Below are 26,343 nucleotides of genomic sequence, written 5' to 3'. Positions count from 1 at the left end.
AAGGCACCCAGAAATAAGTATTTTTCCCTACAAACACTGATGGCCAAAAAATGGAATATGATACAGATCAAAAAAATAATTTCAGGGGCGCCTGGGTGGTTCAGGATTGAGTGTCTACCCTTGGCTTGGGTCATGGTCCCAGGGTCCTGGGATCGAGGCCCACATTGGGGTCCCCACAGGGAGCCTGCTTCTCCCTCTGCCTATGTCTCTGCCTCTGTGTGTCTCTCATGAATAAATAATCTTTAAAAAATAATTTTAAAAACAAAGTAAATCTTAACTTGAAATCTATTTTTCAACAACTCAAGCGTGAATAGACAAATTGAGAGATGACTTATTTTTTTGAGAGAGACAGAGCATGCCCGAGTGTGCACTGAGCAACGGTAGGGGGCAGAGGGAGAGACAGAATCTTTTTTTTTTTTTTTTTTTTTGAGAGACAGAATCTTAAGCAGAAGCCCAGCACAGAGCCCTACTTGGAGCTTGATCTCACAACTCTGAGATCATGACCTAAACTGAAACCAAGAATCTGAGCTACCCAGGGACCCCTGTGACTTAACATTAAAGCATAGTACACTTGATAACATAGGAATGAATAAAGAGAATGTGAAATGGGAAGATGCAAATGTATCATTCATGGTGTTTTAGTTTGAACTTGACCTACTATAACCTTAATGGGTATTCCTTGTCCTCCCAAGGTTAGATATCTTTCCATTTTTTGAGAGGTATGTTTTTAAAGCATTTTTGATAGCTTTTTTTTTAAAGATTTTATTTATTTATTCATGAAAGATACAGAGACAGAGAGAGGCAGAGACACAGGCAGAGGGAGAAGCAGGCTCCATGCAGGAAGCCAGATGTGGGACTCGATCCCAGGACTCCAGGATCATGCCCTGGGCCGAAGACAGGCACTAAACCATTAAGCCACCCAGGGATCTCCTGTGGTAGCTTTCAAGAGCCAAAGGAAACTCAGTAACATTGGACTAACACTCAGTGGAATGGGTATTTTTGGATGAAGCACCCTCTCTGGTATCCCCTCAAATCATGACTTGTATAAGTAGCCAGCTATTTATTTTCTATCTACGTTAAGGCAGGCCCTAGATGGAGAGGATTAGGGATTTGTTACACACCAGAGTTTCTGTTAACATTTCCCTGTGCAAAACAAGGATGTACAAACATCTGTGCATATAGTTGTACTCTTCCAGATGTGTCCATGCCTGGGGCTCACACAAGGCCTTATTTTAGGAGTTTGGTAGCAGCTTCTTTGCCTGTGGCTCCAACACTTAAGCACTGCCTTACCTGAGTAACTAAGAAAATAGAAGCCAGCAGTGCCTCTAAACTATGGGATCTGGGATCAAGCTTAAGAGACAAGAGCCCAGGAGGTTCCTTGCTGAAGATGCTGTTGGAAGGACACTGTGAGCAGAAAAGCATTTCAAAATCAGAAGGGATTGGGCAGCCCTGGTGGTTCAGCAGTCTAGCGCCACCTTCAGCCCAGGGCCTGATCCTGGAGACCCGGAATCGAGTCCCACGTCAGGCTCCCTGCATGGAGCCTGCTTCTCCCTCTGCCTGTGTCTCTGCCTCTCTCTCTCTCTCTGTGTCTCTCATGAATAAATAAATAAAAATCTTAAAAAAAAAATCAGAAGGGATCTTAAATGCATAGGAGCCACATGCCCCAGATTTTCCAATGTCAGCACAATTTCAAATATTCTGCTCCTATGGCAGGTCATGAGTCATAGGTCATCAGGCTACCACCTTAATTTTATAGGCAAAAAAACTGAGGATAAATAACTTGCCAAAGATCACATATAATTAGTGCCAGATGGAAATGTTAAACCATTCATTCCTTAATGTCCTGCTAACCAATCCCCAGGACAAAAGTGAAGGTCTCTTGCCGTTTAATTCTAGACTTTTAAAAAATATATATAATTGAATATATATTAATATATATAACATTGAATATGCTTTTTATGAGTTGCATCATTACAAGACAATTTGAACTACAAAGCGAAGTTTCAGATGGGCCAATATTCTTTCCTAGAACAAGAATGAATAGTTTTAAGTTGGGGACCGGGAGCTAGCAAGCAGCTCTTTCAATCAAACCGAGCATCTTTCAGTAATTAATTCAAGAATGAACTAAGGAGCATCTAGCAAGACATCTGAATGTGTGAACTTTATGTTAGTTAGAAAACTTAATTTGAATTACAATGCACAAAAACAGATTTTAAAAATTGAGTCAACAGGGGATCCCTGGGTGGCTCAGTGGTTTAGTGCCGCCTTCAGTCCAGGGTGTGATCCTGGAGACCCGGGATCAAGTCCCACGGGGGGCTCCATGCATGGAGCCTGCTTCTGCCTGTGTCTCTGCCTCTCTCTCTCTGTGTCTCATGAATAAATAAATAAAATCTTTTAAAAAAATTGAGTCAACAAAAACCATAGAATACAATAAAGAAAGGAGAAGGAAAATCTTGAAGAAAAGTGGACAACATATACTCAGGGAGGTGTGTTTAGATATGATTATTCAGTCCTGTCTAAAATGAACTTTAGACTTTAGGGTTTAGAAATTTTCTCAATCTTAATTAAAGAGTTTAAAAGGGGGGGAAGCCTGGGTGGCTCAGCAGTTGAGCATCTGCCTTTGGCTCCCAGCGTGATCCTGGAGTCCCAGAATCAACTCCCACATCAGGTTCCCTGCATGGAGACTGCCTCTCCCTTTGCCTATATCTCTGCCTCTTTCTCTCTGTGTCTCTCATGAATAAATAAATAAAATCTTAAAAAAAAAAAAAAGTTAAAAGGGAAAGCAAATCAGACATAATTATTCTGCCTCTGGGAAATAATATTGTAGGGTTTCCTCATATGACTACCAGTACAAGGAAGTGAAGAGGGAGACAGAGAATTTCCAATCTCAGATGATCTACAGTTATATAACTGAGGTAGCCCCAGGTTTATAGATTTTAATCTCCTCTCTAATTCAGCAAAATATTAACATTTTCTTATGTCATTTAAAATTATTTGCAAGCAGTCTATAAATGGCTGCCCAATATAATAACCATACTCTAATTTATAAAATGATTATAAGTATTATAAATTATGCTGTGATCAATATCTTTGTATATAAATCACTGTCCACATTTCTGATTATCCCCACAGAGAAGGGCTTAGAGGCTGAACTATGTCAGAGTTTGAACAATTGAAGCTTCCTTTTTTTTTTTTTTTAAGATTTTATTTATTTATTTATGAGAGATACACAGAGAGAGAGAGAGGCAGAGACACAGGCAGAGGGAGAAGCAGGTTCCATGCAGGGAGCCCAATGTGGGACCCAATCCCAGGACTCCAGGATCACGCCCTGAGCCAAAGGCAGATGCTCAACTGCTGAGCCACCGGCGTCCCACAATTGAAGTTTCCTGATAACATCTGTCAAATTAGCTTTCAGAGGAAGCTGTACCAATTTATGCTCCCACTGACAGAGGGCAAGGTGCTTATTTTATCATTGCTTCAGTATCTCTAAGGATAATCATAGATTTTTGCTGATCTGGAAGGAATAGGAATACCACTGTTTTAGTTTTGATTCGATTATTAGTGGGTTTTAATATGTTTTCACATAACTATCAACAATTTGTGTTTCTTTTTAAATGAATTACCTCTTTAAACATGAGTTCCTCTTTGGTAAAGTAATTTAGATGTATGCATAATGAATTCCCATCATCTTTCTTTGTAATCTATTTTCATATAAGTTAGGCAAATGTTCTTTTAAAATTTTCTAAAGAAAACTTCATGAATCAGTAAAAGTAAAATGAACTCTTAAACCTGTCACAACAGTGTAATACTGTTGAAATAATTATAGAATGACTAATTTTTTCTTGAATAGATCATACATTAAACATTTTACAAAAAGAGGCCATAGTCCTGGCTCTGCCTCTAACCAGAATTTTTATTTTAAACAGCACGAAATTTCAACGACTCTCAGTTTGTTCATCTGTAAAATGCATAATTCTTAGGAATCTTTACAACTTCAAAACTAGGCAGTCTTGTGCTTACATATAACAATACATAGCACCACCTAGAGGTAAAAATAAACACTTTTCTACATTTTTCCTTCGTGAATCTTCAGTCTTCCGCAAAATATCAAGTTGATATATTTTGTATTAGCAGAAGTCACCTGAGCAAATATATCAGAATTTTAATAGTCTCTGTCAGACAGGATAAATATTATTAATGAATCTGTCATAGAATCTGCAGAAGTTCTTAGTGTCTATTATAAATTGAGCTCATTTTTCCCTACCATCACTTTTTTAGGGGATCCATCATTTTCTCTGGCATTGCTTGAGAAAATCAATGACACCCTTTTATGTCCAACTCTAAGGACCATCAATGTCATGATTACCTAATAATGTGTTATACTGCAGTAAACAATATATATTCAGCATACTAGACTCATTTTTTACTCTTTGGGGCTCTGTGGACTTGATGAAAACCAGGGTCAAAAAACAATTTATCTCTGATTAGATATGTAAGGTCACTCCCTGGCTTCAGCTTTAGGAAAAAGAATGCCTGAGTTGGAACTGTGAGTAGCATCAGAAAGTCCCAGTGGTGGTGCCCTGAATTTACTTGGACTCGAAAAAAAAATTAATCTATGGGAATGTCTGAAATCCATGGATATCCATCTAGATTACTGTGACAGCTCTCTTTCCAAGCTGATGTGAGCAACAGCTTCTTCCTCTTTATAACCCCCTTTTGGAACTGTGCTATTTTAATTTGTGCTTTGAAATTGTTCTGAGTGTGTTCTTCAGCTTCATCATGTTGAACTTTCCAATAAAACTGTAAACTCACCAAGTGAAACTGCATCTTCTGATCATCTTGGTACCACACTTCCCCAGACCCTGGTGTGCTATAATGCAAAAGTCTGTGTGGACTGAGTGAGAGTACTTTGCTGGTGACTGTGAAGACACAATTCCTCTGGCAAAGGTGAATGTACAAGGTAAAAGAGAGTTCAGGCAAATAGAAGTTAAATCATTGGGACAAAGTTCGGGAAGAGTGCTGCCTCAGATCTGAGTTTACCTTTGACTGATGCAACTTAGATTTCAAAGAAAAACAGTAAAATCTGTTCTGAAATGGTCTTAAATTTGTATGGTCTCCAATTTCTAACTCATATTTTTGGGGCTAGATTCCTTCTGAGGGAACTGCATAATCATAAATTATTCTTAACAAGGAAGAATAAAAAAGAAATTAAAAGTTTTCCCCAACTTTTTATGCTGGAGGTTTTCAAACATTCCGAAGTTGAAAGAACAGTACCATGGGCACCTACAAACCACCAACAACATTTAACCATTGTTAACATTCTTCTCTATATAACTATTTATTTCTGAAACACTGAAACTAAGTTGCAGATATTATGATGCTTCACACCAAATACCTCTTCAAGCATCATTTAATATCAAGGATATCTCTTTCATAATCCTGCTGTCATTGCCACACTGAAGAAAATGAACAATAATGCTTTAATATTTCATATGAAGTTGAAATCCAAATGTCCATAATTGTCCCAATGATATCCTTTATAGCTGTTTGTTTTTTATTAAGGTCTAATCAAGATTTGCTGATTACATATAGTTTATGTTATCTTTGAGGCACTCATGTTTTGGGCAACTACTATGTCCCAGATGACACAGACCTTCCTATTTAATTTTCACAAGAAAATATGAGATAAATTTTAGTTATATAAAATGTGATAGTCTTACCTCTGAACACTCTGATCTGTTTCAGTTATTCACCATTATATTCACAGAATCTAGCACAGAGCCTTGAACATACTAGGTACTAATATATAGACAGTTGTGGAATAAATGAAACAGGGTGTGCTTGTTTATTCTGATGGGAAAACTAAAAGAGAAACATGATGGTAAATTACATAACTTGTGATAATACACTGAGGCAGAGGTGACTCTCATTCACACTCTCAGGCTTTTCCGGGAATATTTGAATAGTTCACCATTAGCTGCCTGAAGCAATATGCCTGAAGCAACCAAGGTAGCAATTAAAATTCATGCCAATTTTAATCTATTCAATAAATTCTTTTCTGTTTTAATATTAAAAATGGTTCTTCAAGGGCACCTGGGTGGCTCAGTCGGTTAAGTGTCCGCCTTTGGCTCAGGTCATGATCCTGGAGTCCTAGGATTGAGCCCCGCATTGGGCTCTCTGCTCAGCATGAGAACCTGCTTCTTCCTTTCCGTCGGCCCCTACTCCACTAGTGCTATCTCTCACTGTCTCTCAAACAAATAAAATCTTTTTAAAAAGTGGTTGTTAATTTAACATCAAGGAAAAAGAGTTTCCCATTTGTTTTATCAGGCTACAGGTTTTATCAAATTTGGACACAAGTGTGGGACACCTGGGTGGCTCAGTGGTTGAGCATTTGCCTTCGGCTCGGACGTGATCCCAGGGTTCCGGGATGGAGTTCCACATCGGGCTCCCTGCATGGAGCCTGCTTCTCCCTCTGTCTATGTCTCTGTCTCTTTCTCTATGTCTCTCATGAATAAATAAACAAAATCTTTAAAGAAAAATTTGGACACAAGTGATTTAAAGGAAGCCAACAACAAATGTCAGGTTTAGAATCCAGGCCATTTCTTTGTTTTGTGTGTGTGTGTGGGGGGGTTGTTTTTTTTTTTTTTTACAATTTCATTTTAAGTAATCTCTACACCCAACATGGGGCTCGAACTTACAACCCCAAGATCAAGAGTCGCACGCTCTACCAAAAGAGCCAGATAGGTACCCCTTATCTAGGCCATTTCTCTCTTTTGTGTCACAGGATTTTGAGAACCCATAACCACATAAAGATATAGAAATAAATAGCAAGGGGCACCTAAGTGGCTAAGTCAGTTAACCATCTGCCTTCAGCTCAGGTCATGATCCCAGCATTCTGGGATCAAGGCCCAAGTAGGGTTCCCTGCTCAGTAAAAAGTCTGCTTCTCCCTCTCCCCCTGCCCTGCTCATGCTCTCTCACTTTCTCTCCCTTGCTCACTTTTTCTCCCTCAAATAACTTTTAAAAAAAGAAAGAAATAGCAATAGTATTTTAATTTCTAAATTATGGCAGGTCAATCCCTTATAAGATATACACAAAATATTGCAAAGTTGCTGACAGAAACAATGACTGCAGCCTCATTTTGGTAAACATTCTGATAAACATTACCTGGCAAGAAGGTAAGTCATTTATGTCATTTTTGGGTTAAAATGTTCTGATTTTTTTTTTTGTGTCTTTTAGAATCTCAGAGACATATTTGTCAAGAATTGTTTTAGAAAAGAAAGATGATTAATAATGATTCATTTACCATGAATACTGTAATTTCTATGACATGTAAGTAAAGAACTGAAATAAGTTTCCATAATAAATATTAATCACACTAATCTTGTACAGAAATGTGTAGTTCTGCCTTCCAGTTAAGTCAACTTTGTAAGTCACCTATCAGCATTTAAGATGAACAACGGAGTCATTCAGTTTGTTGTGATATCTCTTTGGTTCTCCATCAAGGGAAATCATTTTTTTTTAACTTTATTTATTTATTTAGAGAGAGAGCATGAGCATTAGGAGGGGCAGAGGGAGACGTAGAGAAACTCAAGCAGACTCTGCTGAGCACAGATCCCAACACGGGGCTTGATCCCATGGTCCTGAGATCATGACCTGAGCTGAAATCAGAAGTTGAGCCACCCAGGGGCCCCAATGAAGGGAAATAATTTAAATTTGAATTCAAAGAAATTCTTGCCAGTCCTTTCTCCCTGAGCCAGAATGCATCTATTCAAAAGGGCAATTTTCAGTTACTTTTTTTGTGTGACTAGTTTTCATAAAAGGCTAGTATTAATAACACTGTTTGCTAAATTTATTTTTTTTAACCATCACATTTTACAGACTGAGAGAGTAAAGAGGTGCATTCTCTGGGTGAGATATTTTTAGGAAGGATGCAGGGGTGGTGGGTATGTTCAGAGTGTGAAGTTTTGGTGGCAGCCTTTGTCACTCCTGTAGATTTTGTTGCATGTCATAAATCTGGCCTCAATTACACAGATATCCATAAATTTTTAGCCAGTGAATGCCGTACACATTAAAACATGGAACTCTGTCAAAGATTTCATCACCAGCAATCAAGCGTTTTTCAAATTAACATGTCTTTGGAACTATTTGAAATATAGAGAATAAAGACCAATAAAGGATGAAATTTCATTAGTAATCATGTAGAAGGCCCTTAGCATTTTTTAGTAAAGCACTGTACTCAACAAAAAATAGTTTCCTTTAAATAAACTAGAATATAAATATCATGAGAACAGAGACTATATGGATTGTTACCACAGCCACAATATAGTATGCACTCAATGAATATTTACTGAATGGATATGTCAGATGTTTTAACTCTTGAGGCAGCTATTAGGCTTTATGGAGGTCAATGGACCACAACTGATGACTCAATCTAGGAAGTGCCATGAAGTGGGTACTTTCTGATTTATATATCTATAGCTTTGGCATCTCCAGCAATCAAGTAGAAACTGAACCCAACAGGACCTGACCGCACAAGCAAAGTGGCTTACATTCTTGGCCTGCATTCTCTCTCAACCCTCACCTACAGGACTATGGAGAGCTCCCTGGGACCAGAACTGAGGCTAAGAAAACTCAGACCTGCTGAGTGGATAATGTCTTATCAGATATTAAGAGTTCTTTTCAAGTTGTAGTAACAAATACTGTTTCCCCATATAAGAATAGAAAAACAAAACAAAAGAATAGAAAAACAGACTAACTAGGGAAAACAGCTTAGAAAAAGGCTTACATTTACATGAATATTAAACAGAGGACAGAGGTGACATTACAAATTAATATGAAAAGAATGGAATAATCAACAATGGTATTGGGACAACTGGACACCCATATTGTAATAAATTTAGATATATACACTCTGCACCTAGACACAAATTAATCTAGGTGAATTAAGTATCTAACTATGAAAAGAAAATCACTTTAAAACTTTTAAAAGGGGGACGCCTGGGTAGCTCAGGCGTTAAGCATCTGCCTTTGGCTCAGGGCGTGATCCCGGGATCCCAGGATTGAGTCCTGCATCGAGCTCCCTATGAGAAGCCTGCTTCTTCTCTCTCTGCCTGTGTCTCTGCCTCTCTTTCTAACTCTAGTAAATAAATATATAAAATCTTTTAAAAAATATAAATAAATACAACTTTTATAAGGACATATACTACAACATGGATGAAATCTGAAGGCATTAAGCTAAATGAAGAAAGTCAACCCCACAGGGTGAATAGTGTATGATTCCCCTCAATATGAAGAGCCTACAGTATATAAAATCATGGGGACAGAAAGTAGAATGGTAATTATCAGGAGCTGGGGGAGACAAAATGAGGAATTTGTCTTTAACAAGGACAGAGTTTCGGGGATCCCTGGGTGGCTCAGCGGTTTAGCGCCTGCCTTTGGCCCAGGGTGCGGTCCTGGAGTCCCGGGATTGAGGTCTGCATCAGGCTCCCTGCATGGAGCCTGCTTCTCCCTCCTCCTGTGTCTCTGCCTGTCTCTCTCTCTATGTCTATCATAAATAAATAAATAAAACTTAAAAAAAAAAACAACAAAAAACAAGGACAGAGTTTCAATTTTGCAAGATGAGAAAAGTTCTAGAAATGGATGATGCTGATGTTTGCATAACATTGTGAATATATGTAAAGTCACTGAATGGTGAAAATGGTAAATTTTATGTTATGTACATTTTATGAAAACAGTAAATTTTATGTATATTTTAGTACAAATAAAAAAACTCAGAAGAAAATGTAAACAATGCCTTCAATTTCAGTAATATGGCACTCAGTTATACAATACCAATATCCTACCAATATCTAAAAATGTTTTAAAGATTTATTTATTTATTCATGAGAGAGACATAGACTGAGAGAGAGAGAGAAGCGGAGACACAGGCAGAGGGAGAAACAGGCTCCTTGCAGGGAGCCCAACGCGGGACTCGATCCTGGATCCCAGGATTACAACCCAAGCTGAAGGCAGATGCCCAACTGCTGAGCCACCCAGGCATCCCTAAAAATGCTTAATAAACATTTAAAATGGGGTCCCTGGGTGGCGCAACGGTTTGGCGCCTGCCTTTGGCCCAGGGCGCGATCCTAGAGACCCGGGATCGAATCCCACATCGGGCTCCCGGTGCATGGAGCCTGCTTCTCCCTCTGCCTGTGTCTCTGCCTCTCTCTCTCTCTCTCTCTCTATCTCTCTGTGACTATCATAAATAAATAAAAATTGAAAAAAAACCATTTAAAATATTTCTTAAAAACACTTATTTCTTAAATTATGTGTGGTGATTCCCAACACTTCAAACTACAATTTTAAAGTAAGTGGTCCTGTATTGGTAGAGCTCCAGGCACTTGGTAGAAGTATATTTAATACTCCTTGAAGGAATTTATCTTCATCTGTGTCCTCACAGAATCACCAAATAGTTTTCAAGAAAAGGAACAGTTTATAGTAAAAACAAAAAAAACAAGCATACAAGAAACAAGGCATCATGAATAAGAACCAGCAGAAACAACAGACAGAAAAGGACTCATAAAGATTATCAACCAAAGGAATAGTCTATATTGCCTGATATGGACAAAAGAAGAAACAAATTTATTGATAAGTATAGGTAAAAAATAATGATTTATGGAATAAAATTTGAAAAGATATAACTAAAAATACACAGCAAAAATAGCAGAAATAAAGAGGAAGATAAGTGGACTTGAAGTATTCTTATGTTATACCAAAGGTAAAAGTATTGATTAGTTTAGGACTTTTTATTTTATTTTTATTTTTTTATTTTTATTTTTATTATTTTTAAAGAATTTATGTATTTATTCATGAGAAACAACGAGAGAGGCAGAGACACAGGCAGAGGGAGAAGCAGGCTCCATGCAAGGAGCCTGATGTTGGACTCGATCCTGGACCCTGGGATCACGCCCTGAGCTGAAGACAGACGCTCAACTGCTGAGCCACCCAGGCATCCCAGCTTAGGACTTTTTATTCTTTTTATTTTTTAATATTTTGTTTATTTATTCATGAAAGACATAGAGAGAGAGAGGCAGAGACATATGCAGAGGGAGAAGCAGGCTCCATGCAGGAAGCCTGATGTGGGACTCGATCCCGGGACTCCAGAATCATGCCCTGGGCCGACGGCAGGTGCTAACCTGTTGAGCCACCCAGGGATCCCCACCAGCTTAGGACTTTTTAAAGTTAATGTGCATGTTGAAATTTCTAGTAATCACTAAAAAGAAAAAAAAAAACTTTAACTTCTAAGTAAAGGGTAAAATATAGAATGATTATTCAGAAAAACTTAATCCAAAACAATTCAATAAAGGAGAGAAAAAGAAATTAGACAACTAGAAATCACAAAGTAGAATAATAGATTTAAATCTAAATATATAAAAAAAAATAAATAAATCTAAATATATAAGATATTAAATGATAACATAGATTAAATACTTCAGTTAAAAGGTAAGATGGCCAGACTAGATAAAACTAAAAATCTAATGATACTTTCTTTGAAAGAAAGATACCAAAAAAATAAGGTAGAAACAAAACAAAACAAAACAAAACAAAAAAACAAAAAAATAAGGTAGACAGAAAAGTTTAAAGTAAAAGAATGATAAAATAATATATCATGCAGATTTTAACCAAAAGATAGCTAATATAGTAGATTATTATGAGACATAATAAACTGTAAGGCAAAAAGCACTACTAGAAATAAAGAGGTCCAAAATTTTCACAAAGCAAACTCCAGTCTCAGAAGACTTACTAGGCAAGTTGTTTCGTTTTTGTTTTTGTTTTTTGTTTTTTTCAGATTTATTTATTCATGAGAGACAGAAAGAGAGGCAGAGACATAGGCAGAGGGAGAAGCAGATGCAGGACTTGATCCCAGGCCCCCAGGATCATGACCTGAGCCAAAGGCAGACAACCACTGAGCCACCCAGGTGCCCCTTACTAGGCAAGTTCTATCAAAATGGTCAAGAAATAAATAATTCCAAAATGTTTCAGAGCTAGTGTGACATTAAGTGAAGACATTATAAAAAGAGTAAAAAGAAGGACAATTCTAGGACAATCTCATTCACAAACAGATGCATAAATCCTTAACAAAACAGTAACAAGTCAAATCAAGTAAGTATAAAAGAAAGCAAGAATAAAAAGGAAAATCTAACATGACTAAGTTGAGTTTATTTCAGAAGTACAAAGTTGGTTTCACTAAGAAAGAGAAAGCAAACAATGTAATTTACTACATTAACTGATTAAAGTGAAAAACCATACAAATATCTCAACAGATGTAGAAAAGCATTTGATAAAATTCAACATAAATTCATGACTTAAAAATCTTACCTAACTAAGAACTAACTATGGAAGATGACCAAGTAGGATGACCCTCAACTCACCTTGTCATACAAATACAATGAGATAACACATCAGTGTAAACAACCCAGGAAATGACCCCAAAAATGGCAGAATAAACTCCACAATTAAATGTAGACAAGAGGTCACATCTGAGAGGGTAGGAAGGGTAGAGACTTGGTGGGGAGGTAAACCCTGCAGGTCTGGCCACCGGAGGGAGGGAAGGGGAGAGCCTTGAGTGGGAAAAAGGATGAGAAACAGACTATCACACCAGGGTGCCTGCACAGCAAAGATGAATTCCCATAGCATTTGGCTTTGAAAATCAGAAGGGCCAAATTCTATGAGTTTTTACAGTTAATGGGACTTAAAGTCTAGAGCTTTAAAAACCAGTTAGCTTAGCTCTGGGAGAATCCAGGGGGCAATAGGAAGTTAAATCCCTGCCCTTAAGAGACAGCACACAAACAGCCCAAGGAGTTACAGCTTAGAATCAGCAGTTTGAAAAAATGCATAGGGCTTACAGGAGGGATAGTTACTAATCTCAGAGTAAGCTGAAGAACTCCAGAACAAAGGAGTTATTAGCAGGTGCCACTTCTGTCCTCCACTCCCCAGCATAAGCACACAGCCATCTGTGGGAACCAGCATTCAGTACCTAATTTGTTTATACATGCCCCACCCCCTCCAGCTGGGCTTGCCTCACTTCTGGTGTTGCAAGTCCCCTCCCCTAGAAGATCTGTGCAAACATTGCCAAGACTATATCTTCCCATTGTGTGATCTTCAGGGACTCAGTCCTGGCTGCGAAAGGTAGTCATCACCCACAGAAGGTGTGCATACCTTGTTAAAACTGTAGCCCCTGCCCAGGTGTGCTTTGCAGATCTGCCCCAGCTGGCCCAGTCTCCACAGTGACTATGCATCCCCATGGAAGAGGACAGATACGCACACCTTGCAGGCACTGAAGCCTTGCCTGCACATGCTTTGCAAAGGAGCTCAAGTGGTCAGTTTTCCACAGCAACTGCATGTCTTCTGTGAAAGAAGACGAGGGCCACCTTGTTAAAAATGTGGCCCACCAGGGCAGCCTAGGTGGCTCAGTGGTTTAGCGCTGCCTTTAGGGCGTGATCCTGGAGACCCTGGATCGAGTCCCACGTCAGGCTTCCTGCATGGAGCCTGCTTCTCCTCTACCTGTGTCTCTGCTTTTCTCTCTCTCTCTCTCTCTCTCTGTCTCTCATGAGTAAATAAATAAAATCTTTAAAAAAAAATGTGGCCCCACCCACTACTTTCAGGAACCAGAGACATGGCTGACTTTCTTAACACATAGGAACAGACACAGAGTTAGGCAAAATGAGGATCCAGAAGAATATGTCCCAAATGAAAAAACAGGACAAAATCACAGAAAGAGACCTACATGAAAAAGAGATTAGTCATATGCCTGATAGAGAATTTAAAGTAATTCTCACTGGACTTGAGAAAAGAGTGAGGGACATCAGTGAAATCCTTAACACACAGAGAAAAAAGAACCAAACAGATGAAGAACACAATAACTGAAATTCAAAATACACTACATGGAATAAACAGCAAACTGGAAGAAGCAGAAGAATGAATCAGCAACCTAGAATAATGGAAAGTAAACAAGCTAAGCAGTTGAAAGAAAAAAATATGCAAAAACAGAAGAGGCTTAGGGAACTCAGTGATGCCATCAAGTGTAATAACATTAGCATAAGAGGGACCCCAGGAGAGGAAGAGATAGAAAAGGGATTAGAAAATTTATTTGAAGAAATAATAGCTGAAAAATTCCCAAATTTGGGGGAAGGAAACAGAAATTCAGATCTGGGAGGCACAGAGATCCCCCAACAAAATCAACCTAAAAGGACCAAAAGGAGACACATAGTTGAAATGCAGTGATAAAGAATTTTATAAGCATCAAAACAGTTGCATAAAAGGGAAACCCCATAAAGCTATCAGCAGATTTTTCAAGAGAAACTGCAGTCCAGGAAGGAGAGGCATAATATATTCAAAGTGCTTAAAAGGAAAAAATCTGCAGCAAAGAATATTCTATCCAGCAAGGCTATCATTCAGAATAGAAGGAGAGATAGCTTCCCAGGCAAACAAAAGTTAAAAGAGTTCATGACCACTAAACCAGCCCTACAGGAAATGTTAAAGAGGACTCTATGAGTAGAAAGGAAAGACCATAATTTTAAAAAGTACAAAACAAAAAAGTTGTAAAAAAAAAAAAAAAAGGATATCTATAAAAATCAGTTAAGGGACTCACAAAATAAAATGAAGTATGATACCATATACGTAAATATCAGGAAGGGAGGAGTAAAGAATGGGTTTAAACTTAAGCAACCATCAACTTCATAGACTGCTATATGTAGATGTTATATACAAACCTAATGGTAACCACAAATCAAAAGCCAGTAACAGACACACACAAAATAAAGTGTATCACTAAAGAAAGCCAACTTATGATGTGAGAAGAGAGCAAGAGAATAAAGGAGCAGAGAATAACCACAAAAACAAACACAAAACAATGGCAGTAAATAATAAAATGGCAATAAATACATATCTATCAACAATTATTTTAAATATAAGTACTAAATGCTCTAATCAAAAGACATAAGGTGATGGAATGGATAAAAAAAACAAGACCCATCTACATACCACCTACAAGAGACTCACTTCAGACCTAAAGACACATGCAGGTTGAAAGTGAGAGGATAGAGAAACATTTATCACACAAATGTAGGTCAAAAGAAAGCTAGTGTAGCAATATTTGTATCAGACAAACTAGACCTTAAAACAAATACTGTAACAATAAACAAAGAAGGACACTATATGATAATACAGACAATTCAACAAGCAGATATACCAATTATAAATATTTATACACCCAACATGGGAATACCCAAATACATAAAATTGTTAATAGTAAACATAAAATAAATAGCAAACATAAAAAAAAACTGTTAATAGCAAACATAAAAAAAAATACAATAATAGTAGGGGACTTTAACACGCACTTACATCAACGGGCAGATCATCCAAATAGAAAATCAACAAGGAAACAGTGGCTTTGAATGACACACTGGACCAATGGATTTAACAGACATATTCAGAGGATTCCATCCTAAAACAGCAGAAAAAAAAAAAAACATAATAAGCCACAAAAGAAGCCTCAACAAATTAAAAAAAAGTCAAAGTCATACCATGCATCTTTTCTGACCAAAAACTATAAAACCAGAAACCAACCACAAGGGAAAAAAACCTGGAAAGACTACAAATACATGTAGGTTAAATAACATGCTACTAAACAATGAATGGATCAACCACAAAATCAAAGGGGAAATAAAAAATTACATGGAAACCAAAGAAAAATACAACAGTCCAAAATCTTAGGGGTACAGCAAAAATGGTTCTAAGAGGGAAGTTTATAGCAATAGAGGCCTACCTCAAGAAGCAAGAAAAATCTCACATAAACAACCTAAACTTACACCTAAATGAACTAGAAAAAGAACAAACACAACTCAAACCCAGGCAAAAGGAAGGAAACAAAAGATTACAGCAGAAATAAGTGATATAGAAACTAAAAAAATAAAATATATATAAAAATATATATAAAAATATAAAAATATATAAAAATAAAAAAATAACAGATTAATGAAACCAGGAGTTAGTTCTTTGAAAAGGTCACCAAAATTGATAAACCTCTACTCAGATTCAGCAAAAAAAGAGAGAGAGTGGAGCACCTGGGTGGTTCAGTCAGTTAAGCATCCAACTCTTGGTTATGATCTTTGGGTCATGGGGCTGCATTGGGCTCTGCACTTAGCATGGAATCCACTTGTCCCTCTTCTCCTCCCCCCATTCATGTGCTCTTGCTCTCTCTCTCAGGTAAATAAATAAATAAAATCTTTTTTAAAAAAGAGAGAGAGAGAGAAAGCACTCAAACAGAATCAGAAACAAAAGAGAAAAAAAAAAACAAGCAGCATCACAGAAATACAATTATAGGAGAATATTACAAAAAATCATATGCCAACAAAATGGACAACCTAGAAAAAATGAGCAAATTCCTAGAAATATATAACCTCCCAAAATAGAATCAGGAAGAAATAGAAAATTTGAAAAGACTGATTACCCCCAATGAAATTGAATCAGTAACCAAAAAATGCCCAACAAGTTACACAGGTGAATTCTATCAAACATTTGAAGAAGAGTTGAAATTTATTTTTATCCAACTTTTCCAAAAAACAGAAAAGGAAGGAAAACTTCCAAATTCATTCTATGAGGCCAGGATTACCCCAATCCAAAAACCAGATAAAGGCACACCAAAAAAAAAAAAAAGAGAGAGAGAGAGAGAGAGAGAGCGCGAGAGAGAATTATAGGCTGATATTGATATCACTGATGAACATAGACGCAAAAATCCTCAACAAAATACTGGCAAAACAAATTCAACAATACACTTAGAAACTCATTCACCATATTCAATTGGGATTAATTCCTGGGATGCAAGAGTGGTTCAATATTTGCAAATCAATAATGTGATATATTACATCAATAAGGGAACGGATAAAAACCATATGATCATTTCAATAGATGCAGAAAAAGCTTCTGACAAAGTACAACATCCATTCATGATTAAAAACCCTCAACAGGGATCCCTGGGTGGCACAGTGGTTTAGCGCCTGCCTTTGGCCCAGGGCGCGGTCCTGGAGACCCGGGATCGAGTCCCACGTCGGGCTCCCGGTGCATGGAGCCTGCTTCTCCCTCTGCCTGTGTCTCTGCCTCTCTCTCTCTCTCTCTCTGTGACTATCATAAATAAATAAAAATTAGAAAAAAAAACCCTCAACAAAGTAGGTTTAGAGGGAACATACCTCAACACAATAAAGCCCATATATGAAAAATCCAGAGCTAATATCATTCTCAATGGGGAAAAACTGAGAGCTCTTCCACTAAGGTCAGGAACAAGACAAGGATGTTCACTCTCCCCACTTTTATTCAACATAATACTGGAAATCCTACTACAGCAATCAGACCACAAAAAGAAATAAAAGGCATCTGAATTGGTAAGGAAAAAGTAAGGCTTTCATTGTTTGCAAATGACATGATACTCTATACAGAAAACCCAAGACTCCACCAAAAATCTGCTAAAATTGGTAAGTGAATTCAGTAAAGTGGCAAGATAAAAAAACCAAAGTACAGATATCTGTTACTCTTCTACACACCAATAATGGAGCATCAGAAAGAGAAATTAAGGAATCAATCTCATTTACAATTGCACCGAAAATAATAAAATACCTAGGAATAAACCTAATCAAAAGGTAAAAGACCTGTGCTCCGAAAACTATAAAACACTGATGAAATAAACTGAAGTTGACACAAAGATGTTCCATGATTATGGATCTGAAGAACAAATATTATTAAAATGTCCACAGTACCCTAAGAAATCTACACATTTAACGCAATCCTGTCAAAATACTAACATTTTTCACAGAACTAGAACAAACAATCCTAAAATGTGTATGGAACCACAAAAGACCCAAATAGCCAAAGCAATCTTGAAAAAGAAAAACAAAACTAGAGGTATCACATTCCAGACTTCAAAGTTATATTACAAAGCTACAGTAATCAAAACAATATGGCACTGCACTAAACAGACACATAGATCAATAGGACAGAACAGAAAGCCCCAAAATAAACCCACATTTATATGGTCAACTAATCTTCAACAAAGGAGGCAAGAATATGCAATGGGAAAAAGATAGTCTCTTCAACAAATGGTGCTGGGAAATCTGGACAGCAACATGCAAAAGAATGAAACTGGATCACTTTCCTACACCATACATGAAAATAAACTCAAAGTGGATTAAGGGCCTAAATGTGAGACCTAAAATCATAAATATCCTAGAAGAGCACACGGGCAATTTTTCTGACATCAGTTGTAGTAACTATATTTTATTTTCAATTTTGAAATTTTGTAAATTTTTAAAAAGATTTTATTTATTTATTCATGAGAGACACACAGAGAGAGACAAAGACATAGGCAGAGGGAGAAGCAGGCTCCCTGCAGGGACCCCAATGTGGGACTCGATCCCAGGACCCTGGAGTCATGACCTGAGTCAAAGGCATAAGCTCAACCACTAAGCCACCCAGGCATCCCAGTATTAACTATGTTTTAGATATGTCTCCTGAGGAAAGGGAAATAAAAGCAAAAATAAACCATTGGGACTACATCAAAATAAAAAGCTTCTGCACAGCAAAGAAAACAACCAACAAAACTAAAAGGCAACTTACTGAATGGGAGAAGATATCTACAAATGACATATCTGATAAAGGGTTAGTATTCAAAATATATAAAGAAATGATAGAATTCCACACCAAAACAAAAGATAAAAAATATATAATCCAGAATAAAAACGTGTAGAAGAACAGACATTTTTCCAAGGAAGACATACAGATGGCCAACAGGTATATGAAAAGATGCTCAACATCACTCATCATCAGGGAAGATGCAAATCAAAACTACAATGAGATATGACCTCACACATGTCAGAATCGCTAAAATAAAAAACACAGGAAACAGATGTTGGCAAGGATGTAGAGAAAAAGGAACCCTCTTGCACTGTTGGTGGGAATATAAACTGGTGCAGCCACTCTGGAAAACAGTATGGAGGTTCCTTAAAAATTAAAAATGGAAACTACCCCCACAATTCAGTAATCACACTACTTTGAGTATTTACCCAAAGCATACAAAAATACTAATTCAAAGGAACACATGCACCCCTATATTTATTGCAGTATTATTTACAATAACCAAATTATGGTAGCAGCCTAGGTGTCCACTGATTGATGAATGGATAAAGAACATGTGAATGGATAAAGTATACGAATAGTATACTTATCTTTTAATTTTTAATTCCAACATAGTTAATACACAGTGTTATATTCTTAGTTTCAGGTATGCAATAGAGTGATCCAACAATTCTATACATTACTTAGTGCTCTTTATTTTTTTTTAATAAATTAATTTTTATTGGTGTTCAATTTACCAACATACAGAATAACACCCAGTGCTCATCCTGTCAAATGTAAATGTCCCCCTCAGTGCCCATCACCCATTCCCTCCCACCCCCCATCCTCCTCCCCCTCCACCACCCCTAGTTCGTTTCCCAGAGTTAGGAGTCTTCATGTTCTGTCTCCCTTCCTGATATTTCCCACACATTTCTTCTCCCTTCCTTTATATTCCCTTTCACTATTATTTATATTCCCCAAATGAGTGAGAACATACACTGTTTGTCCTTCTCCGATTGACTTACTGCACTCAGCATAATACCCTCCAGTTCCATCCACGTTGAAGCAAATGGTGGGTATTTGTCGTTTCTAATGGCTGAGTAATATTCCATTGTATACATAAACCACATCTTCTTTATCCATTCATCTTTCGATGGACACCGAGGCTCCTTCCACAGTTTGGCTATTGTGGCCATTGCTGATAGAAACATCGGGGTGCAGGTGTCCCGGCATTTCATTGCATCTGAATCTTTGGGGTAAATCCCCAACAGTGCAATTGCTGGGTCGTAGGGCAGGTCTATTTTTAACTCTTTGAGGAACCTCCACACAGTTTTCCAGAGTGGCTGCACCAGTTCACATTCCCACCAACAGTGTAAGAGGGTTCCCTTTTCTCCGCATCCTCTCCAACATTTGTGGTTTCCTGCCTTGTTAATTTTCCCCATTCTCACTGCTGTGAGGTGGTATCTCATTGTGGTTTTGATTTGTATTTCCCTGATGGCAAGTGATGCAGAGCATTTTCTCATGTGCATGTTGGCCATGTCCATGTCTTCCTCTGTGAGATTTCTCTTCATGTCTTTTGCCCATTTCATGATTGGATTGTTTGTTTCTTTGGTGTTGAGTTTAATAAGTTCTTTATAGATTTTGGAAACTAGCCCTTTATCTGATATGTCATTTGCAAATATCTTCTCCCATTCTGTAGGTTGTCTTTTAGTTTTGTTGACTGTATCCTTTGCTGTGCAAAAGCTCCTTATCTTGATGAAGCCCCAATAGTTCATTTTTGCTTTTGTTTCTTTTGCCTTCGTGGATGTACCTGCAAGAAGTTACTGTGGCCAAGTTCAAAAAGGGTGTTGCCTGTGTTCTCCTCTAGGATTTTGATGGACTCTTGTCTCACATTTAGATCTCTCATCCATTTTGAGTTTATCTTTGTGTATGGTGAAAGAGAGTGGTCCAGTTTCATTCTTCTGCATGTGGATGTCCAATTTTCCCAACACCATTTATTGAAGAGACTGTCTTTCTTCCAATGGATAGTCTTTCCTCCTTTATCGAATATTAGTTGACCATACAGTTCAGGGTCCACTTCTGGATTCTCTATTCTGTTCCATTGATCTATGTGTCTGTTTTTGTGCCAGTACCACACTGTCTTGATGACCACAGCTTTGCAGTACAACCTGAAATCTGGCATTGTGATGCCCCCAGCTATGGTTTTCTTTTTTAAAATTCCCCTGGCTATTCGGGGTCTTTTCTGATTCCATAAAAATCTTAAAATAATTTGTTCTAACTCTCTGAAGAAAGTCCATGGTATTTTGATAGGGATTGCATTAAACGTGTAAATTGCCCTGGGTAACATTGACATTTTCACAATATTAATTCTGCCAATCCATGAGCATGGAATATTTTCCCATCTCTTTGTGTCTTCCTCAATTTCTTTCAGAAGTGTTCTATAGTTTTTAGGGTATAGATCCTTCACCTCTTTGGCTAGGTTTATTCCTAGGTATCTTATGCTTTTGGGTGCAATTGTAAATGGGATTGACTCCTTAATTTCTCTTTCTTCAGTCTCATTGTTAGTGTATAGAAATGCCATTGATTTCTGGGCATTGATTTTGTATCCTGCCACGCTACCAAATTGCTGTATGAGTTCTAGCAATCTTGGGGTGGAGGCTTTTGGGTTTTCTATGTAGAGTATCATGTCATCGGCGAAGAGGGAGAGTTTGACTTCTTCTTTGCCAATTTGAATGCCTTTAATGTCTTTTTGTTGTCTGATTGCTGAGGCGAGGACTTCCAGAACTATGTTGAACAGCAGTGGTGAGAGTGGACATCCCTGTCTTGTTCCTGATCTTAGGGGAAAGGCTCCCAGGGCTTCCCCATTGAGAATGATATTTGCTATGGGCTTTTCGTAGATGGCTTTTAAGATGTCAAGGAAAGTTCCCTCTATCCCAACACTCTGAAGTGTTTTGATCAGGAATGGATGCTGTATTTTGTCAAATGCTTTCTCTGCATCTAATGAGAGGATCATATGGTTCTTGGTTTTTCTCTTGCAGATATGATGAATCACATTGATTGTTTTACGAGTGTTGAACCAGCCTTGTGTCCTGGGGATAAATCCTACTTGGTCATGGTGAATAATTTTCTTAATGTGTTGTTGGATCCTATTGGCTAGTATCTTGTTGAGATTTTTTGCATCCATGTTCATCAGGGATATTGGTCTGTAATTCTCCTTTTTGGTGGGGTCTTTGTCTGGTTTCGGAATTAAGGTGATGCTGGCCTCACAGAATGAATTTGGAAGTACTCCATCTCTTTCTATCTTTCCAAACAGCTTTAGTAGAATAGGTATGATTTCTTCTTTAAACGTTTGATAGAATTCCTCTGGGAAGCCATCTGGCCCTGGACTTTTGTGTCTTGGGAGGTTTTTGATGACTGCTTCAATTTCCTCCCTGGTTATTGGCCTGTTCAGGTTTTCTATTTCTTCCTGCTCCAGTTTTGGTAGTTTGTGGCTTTCCAGGAATGCGTCCATTTCTTCTAGATTGCCTAATTTATTGGCGTAGAGCTGTTCATAATATGTTTTTAAAATCGTTTGTATTTCCTTGGTGTTGGTAGTGATCTCTCCTTTCTCATTCATGATTTTATTAATTTGAGTCTTCTCTCTCTTCTTTTTAATAAGGTTGGCTAATGGTTTATCTATCTTATTAATTCTTTCAAAGAACCAACTCCTGGTTCTGTTGATCTGTTCCACAGTTCTTTTGGTCTCGATTTCATTTAGTTCTGGTCAAATTTTAATTAACTCTCTTCTTCTGCTGGGCGTGGGGTCCATTTGCTGCTTTTTCTCTAGCTCCTTTATGTGTAAGGTGAGCTTTTGTATTTGAGTTCTTTCCAGTTTTTGAATGGATGCTTGTATTGCAATGTATTGTAATCTCAAAACAATGCTCTCTCTCTCTGTCAAGTTAAGTAAATAAAATCTTTTTTAAAAAAGGAGAAGAGGGACATCTGGGTGGCTCAGCGGTTGAGCATCTAATTGCCTTTGATTCAGGGCTTGATCCTGGAGTCCCAGGATGGAGTCCCACATTGAGTTTCCTGCATGGAGCCTGCTTCTCCCTCTGCCTATGTCTCTGCCTCTCCCTCTGTGTCTCTCATGAATAAATGAATAAAATCTTAAAAAATAATAAAATAAAAAAGGAAAAGAATTAGGTTGTCCCGGGTCTTAGCTTGAGCTTCCCCCAGAAGTATACATAAGCTGAGGCAAAAGACTCATGAGCTGTTACTTTATTAGGGCAAGCAGTTCCAAGATACAGGGGCAGAAAAGGAGAAGCAAAGCAGAGGATAGAGAACCAGTATGAAAATGCATTGTGGATTTTGGGCCATTATTATGCCATTGATTGCTTTATCTCTTGGGATAGTTCTTACGAAGGCTTAAAAACCCCTTGGACTTTTGCACTTGAAGACCCAAAAAGCACCTGAATACAATTTTTTTAAATAAATTTATTTTTTATTGTTCAATTTGCCAACATACAGAATAACACCCAGTACTCACCCCATCAAGTGCCCCCCTCAGTGCCCGTCACCCATTCACCCCCACCCCCCGCCCTCCTCCCCCTCCACCACCCCTAGTTCGTTTCCCAGAGTTAGGAGTCTTTTTTTTTTTTTTAATAAATTTTTATTGGTGTTCAATTTACCAACATACAGAAAAACACCCAGTGCTCATCCCGTCAAGTGTCCCCCGCAGTGCCCATCACCCATTCCCCTCCCCCCCCGCCCTCCTCCCCTTCCACCACCCCTAGTTCCTTTCCGAGAGTTAGGAGTCTTCATGTTCTGTCTCCCTTCCTGATATTTCCCACACGTTTCTTCTCCCTCCCCTTATATTCCCTTTCACTAGTATTTATATTCCCCAAATGAATGAGAACATATAATGTTTGTCCTTCTCCGATTGACTTACTGCACTCAGCATAATACCCTCCAGTTCCATCCACGTTGAAGCAAATGGTGGGTATTTGTCGTTTCTAATGGCTGAGTAATATTCCATTGTATACAACAATGTAAGAGGGTTCCCTTTTCTCCGCATCCTCTCCAACATTTGTGGTTTCCTGCCTTGTTAATTTTCCCCATTCTCACTGCTGTGAGGTGGTATCTCATTGTGGTTTTGATTTGTATTTCCCTGATGGTAAGGGATGCAGAGCATTTTCTCATGTGCATGTTGGCCATGTCTATGTCTTTCTCTGAGAGATTTCTCTTCATGTCTTTTGCCCATTTCATGATTGGATTGTTTGTTTCTTTGGTGTTGAGTTTAATAAGTTCTTTATAGATTTTGGAAACTAGCCCTTTATATGATACGTCATTTGCAAATATCTTCTCCCATTCTGTAGGTTGTCTTTTAGTTTTGTTGACTGTATCCTTTGCTGTGCAAAAGCTTCTTATCTTGATGAAGTCCCAATAGTTCATTTTTGCTTGTGTTTCTTTTGCCTTCGTGGATGTATCTTGCAAGAAGTTACTGTGGCTGAGTTCAAAAAGGATGAAAGATCTAAATGTGAGAAAGGATTCCATCAAAATCCTAGAGGAGAACACAGGCAACACCCTTTTTGAATACAATTTTTAAATGACTGATTGCTTTTCCCCCACAGGTCGTTAGTTGATATCTGTAAATTAAGACTCTTCTACACCTCATACCTCAGGCTCCCTTTAATCAACATCCAAAACATAATTGATGGTAATGGATAGCAGGGATAATTGAAATCCAAAGAATAATAGCTACCATTTAGTAAGTACAAGGCAGTTTTATATAATGTCTAATCCTCACAAAGTAGCTTTTGTTATACTGATTCTATTAATGCCCAAGCTGAAATTCAGCTAATTTAAGGAACTCGGCCAACATCACAAAACTAATAAGTAGCAGACCAGGTTTTGGAACCATATCTTCTTCTTTTTTTTTTTTTTTTTATCTCAAAACAATGCTCTTTCTATTACACCAGGGTGCCTCTTAGAAGAAAGGATTGAGATTCCTAAATCTCTTCTTAGCCAATACTTTTTAAACATGTTATTTATTTTTTAAGTAGGCCATATAAACACATGGTTTAAGATTCAAGAAATAGAAAAGGATATAAAGTGAAAACTATTTTTTCCCTGCCCATAAGTGACCCAGTTCCTCTTTTCAGGGGCAACTAATGTTACCAGAGCTTTGTGCATCTTCTCCAAAATATTTATGCATAAATATAATTGTTTACCTTTTTAACAAAAAAGAGGTTATCTACCAAATGTATACTATTGCTAGATATCTTAGAGTATTAAAAAAACAAATGGCTATAAGATTTTAGGCTTTGTGTGTAGAAGAATATGTAAAAAGCACTTTTCCAAGATGGAAGTTTCTGATGAATTCTGTTCAAACTATAATTTATTATCATTTGACATGTCTGTTACCCCTGCTCAACATAGTTTTTGTTTACCATATCTTTTTCAGTAAAGAGCCAGATAGTAAATATTTTAGGCTCTGATCTCTGTCATGACCACTCAACTCTGCTGTTATAGCATAAGAACAGTCATTGACAGTATGTAAACAAATGGACAAATGGGTGGGTTCTTTTTTTTAATATTTTATTTATTTATTCATGACAGACACACAGAGAGAGAGAGAGGCAGAGGGAGAAGCAGGCTCCATGCAGGGAGCCCGACGTGGGACCCGATCCCAGATCTCCAGGATCACGCCCTGGCCCTGGCCCGAAGGCAGGCGCTAAACCATTGAGCCACCTAGGGATCCCCAATGGGTGGGTTCTAATAAAACCTTATTCACAAAAACATGTGACAGGCCAGATTTAACCTGTAGGTCACAGTTTGCTGTATAGGGGAAATTTTTTATTTTTTATTGTCCTTAATGAGAAGAACATGCAACCAAGAATACTTTATCCAGCAAGGCTCTCATTCAAAATGGAAGGAGAGATAAAGAGCTTCCAAGACAGGCAGGAACTGAAAGAATATGCGACCTCCAAACCAGCTCTACAAGAAATATTAAGGGGGACTCTTAAAATTCCCCTTTAAGAAGAAGTTCAGTGGAACAATCCACAAAAACAAGGACTGAATGGATATCATGATGACACTAAACTCATATCTGTCAATAGTAACTCTGAACGTGAACGGCTTAATGACCCCATCAAAAGGCGCAGGGTTTCAGACTGGATAAAAAAGCAGGACCCATCTATTTGCTGTCTACAAGAGACCCATTTTAGACAGAAGGACACCTACAACCTGAAAATAAAAGGTTGGAGAACCATTTACCATTCAAATGGTCCTCAAAAGAAAGCAGGGGTAGCCATCCTCCTATCAGATAAATTAAAATTTACCCCGAAGACTATAGTGAGAGATGAAGAGGGACACCTGCACAACAGTAGTCTTGACAACAACATGAGCTTCAATCAGGGTCTGCCATTTTTTGACCACGGAGCACATTCATCACAGTTTAAGATTAGTCAGGCAGTTTTTGTCCTGAACATCCTCAGTAGCAGCTTGTATTTTCTAAATGCAACTTCATCATTCTGCAGGATCAGCAAAGCTTAGTTCAAAAACACTACCCTCAAGGCCATTAGATGCAAGTTTGGATCCTTGAGTTCTTATAGCTAGTATATTTAGAATATTTCTAATACTGAACATAGCTGGTGCTTTCACATCATACCAATCTTTCTTAGAAAATGGATCGAAAAAAAAAAAAAAAAGAAAATGGA

The 26,343-nt window shown here is 37.8% G+C and overlaps 1 long non-coding RNA gene across 2 annotated transcripts in view; it reads right to left on the bottom strand.

Moving 5' to 3' along the window:
• LOC112921336 (uncharacterized) overlaps window positions 1–26,343 on the bottom strand; it is a 74,108-nt gene that overhangs the window by 24,018 nt on the left and 23,747 nt on the right. Inside the window, exon 3 of one of the 2 annotated variants that reach the window (XR_012002173.1) lies at window positions 15,386–15,488. This is a non-coding gene — a long non-coding RNA (uncharacterized lncRNA). Of the gene's footprint in view, window positions 1–12,181; window positions 15,489–26,343 lie in introns of those variants that run through there. The other variant, XR_003235223.2, reaches the window with a different exon arrangement.

Source organism: Vulpes vulpes, chromosome 6 (genome assembly GCF_048418805.1).
Source record: "Vulpes vulpes isolate BD-2025 chromosome 6, VulVul3, whole genome shotgun sequence".
NCBI classification, from domain to species: domain Eukaryota; kingdom Metazoa; phylum Chordata; class Mammalia; order Carnivora; family Canidae; genus Vulpes; species Vulpes vulpes.
This window is presented reverse-complemented; position numbering and strand designations above follow the sequence as displayed.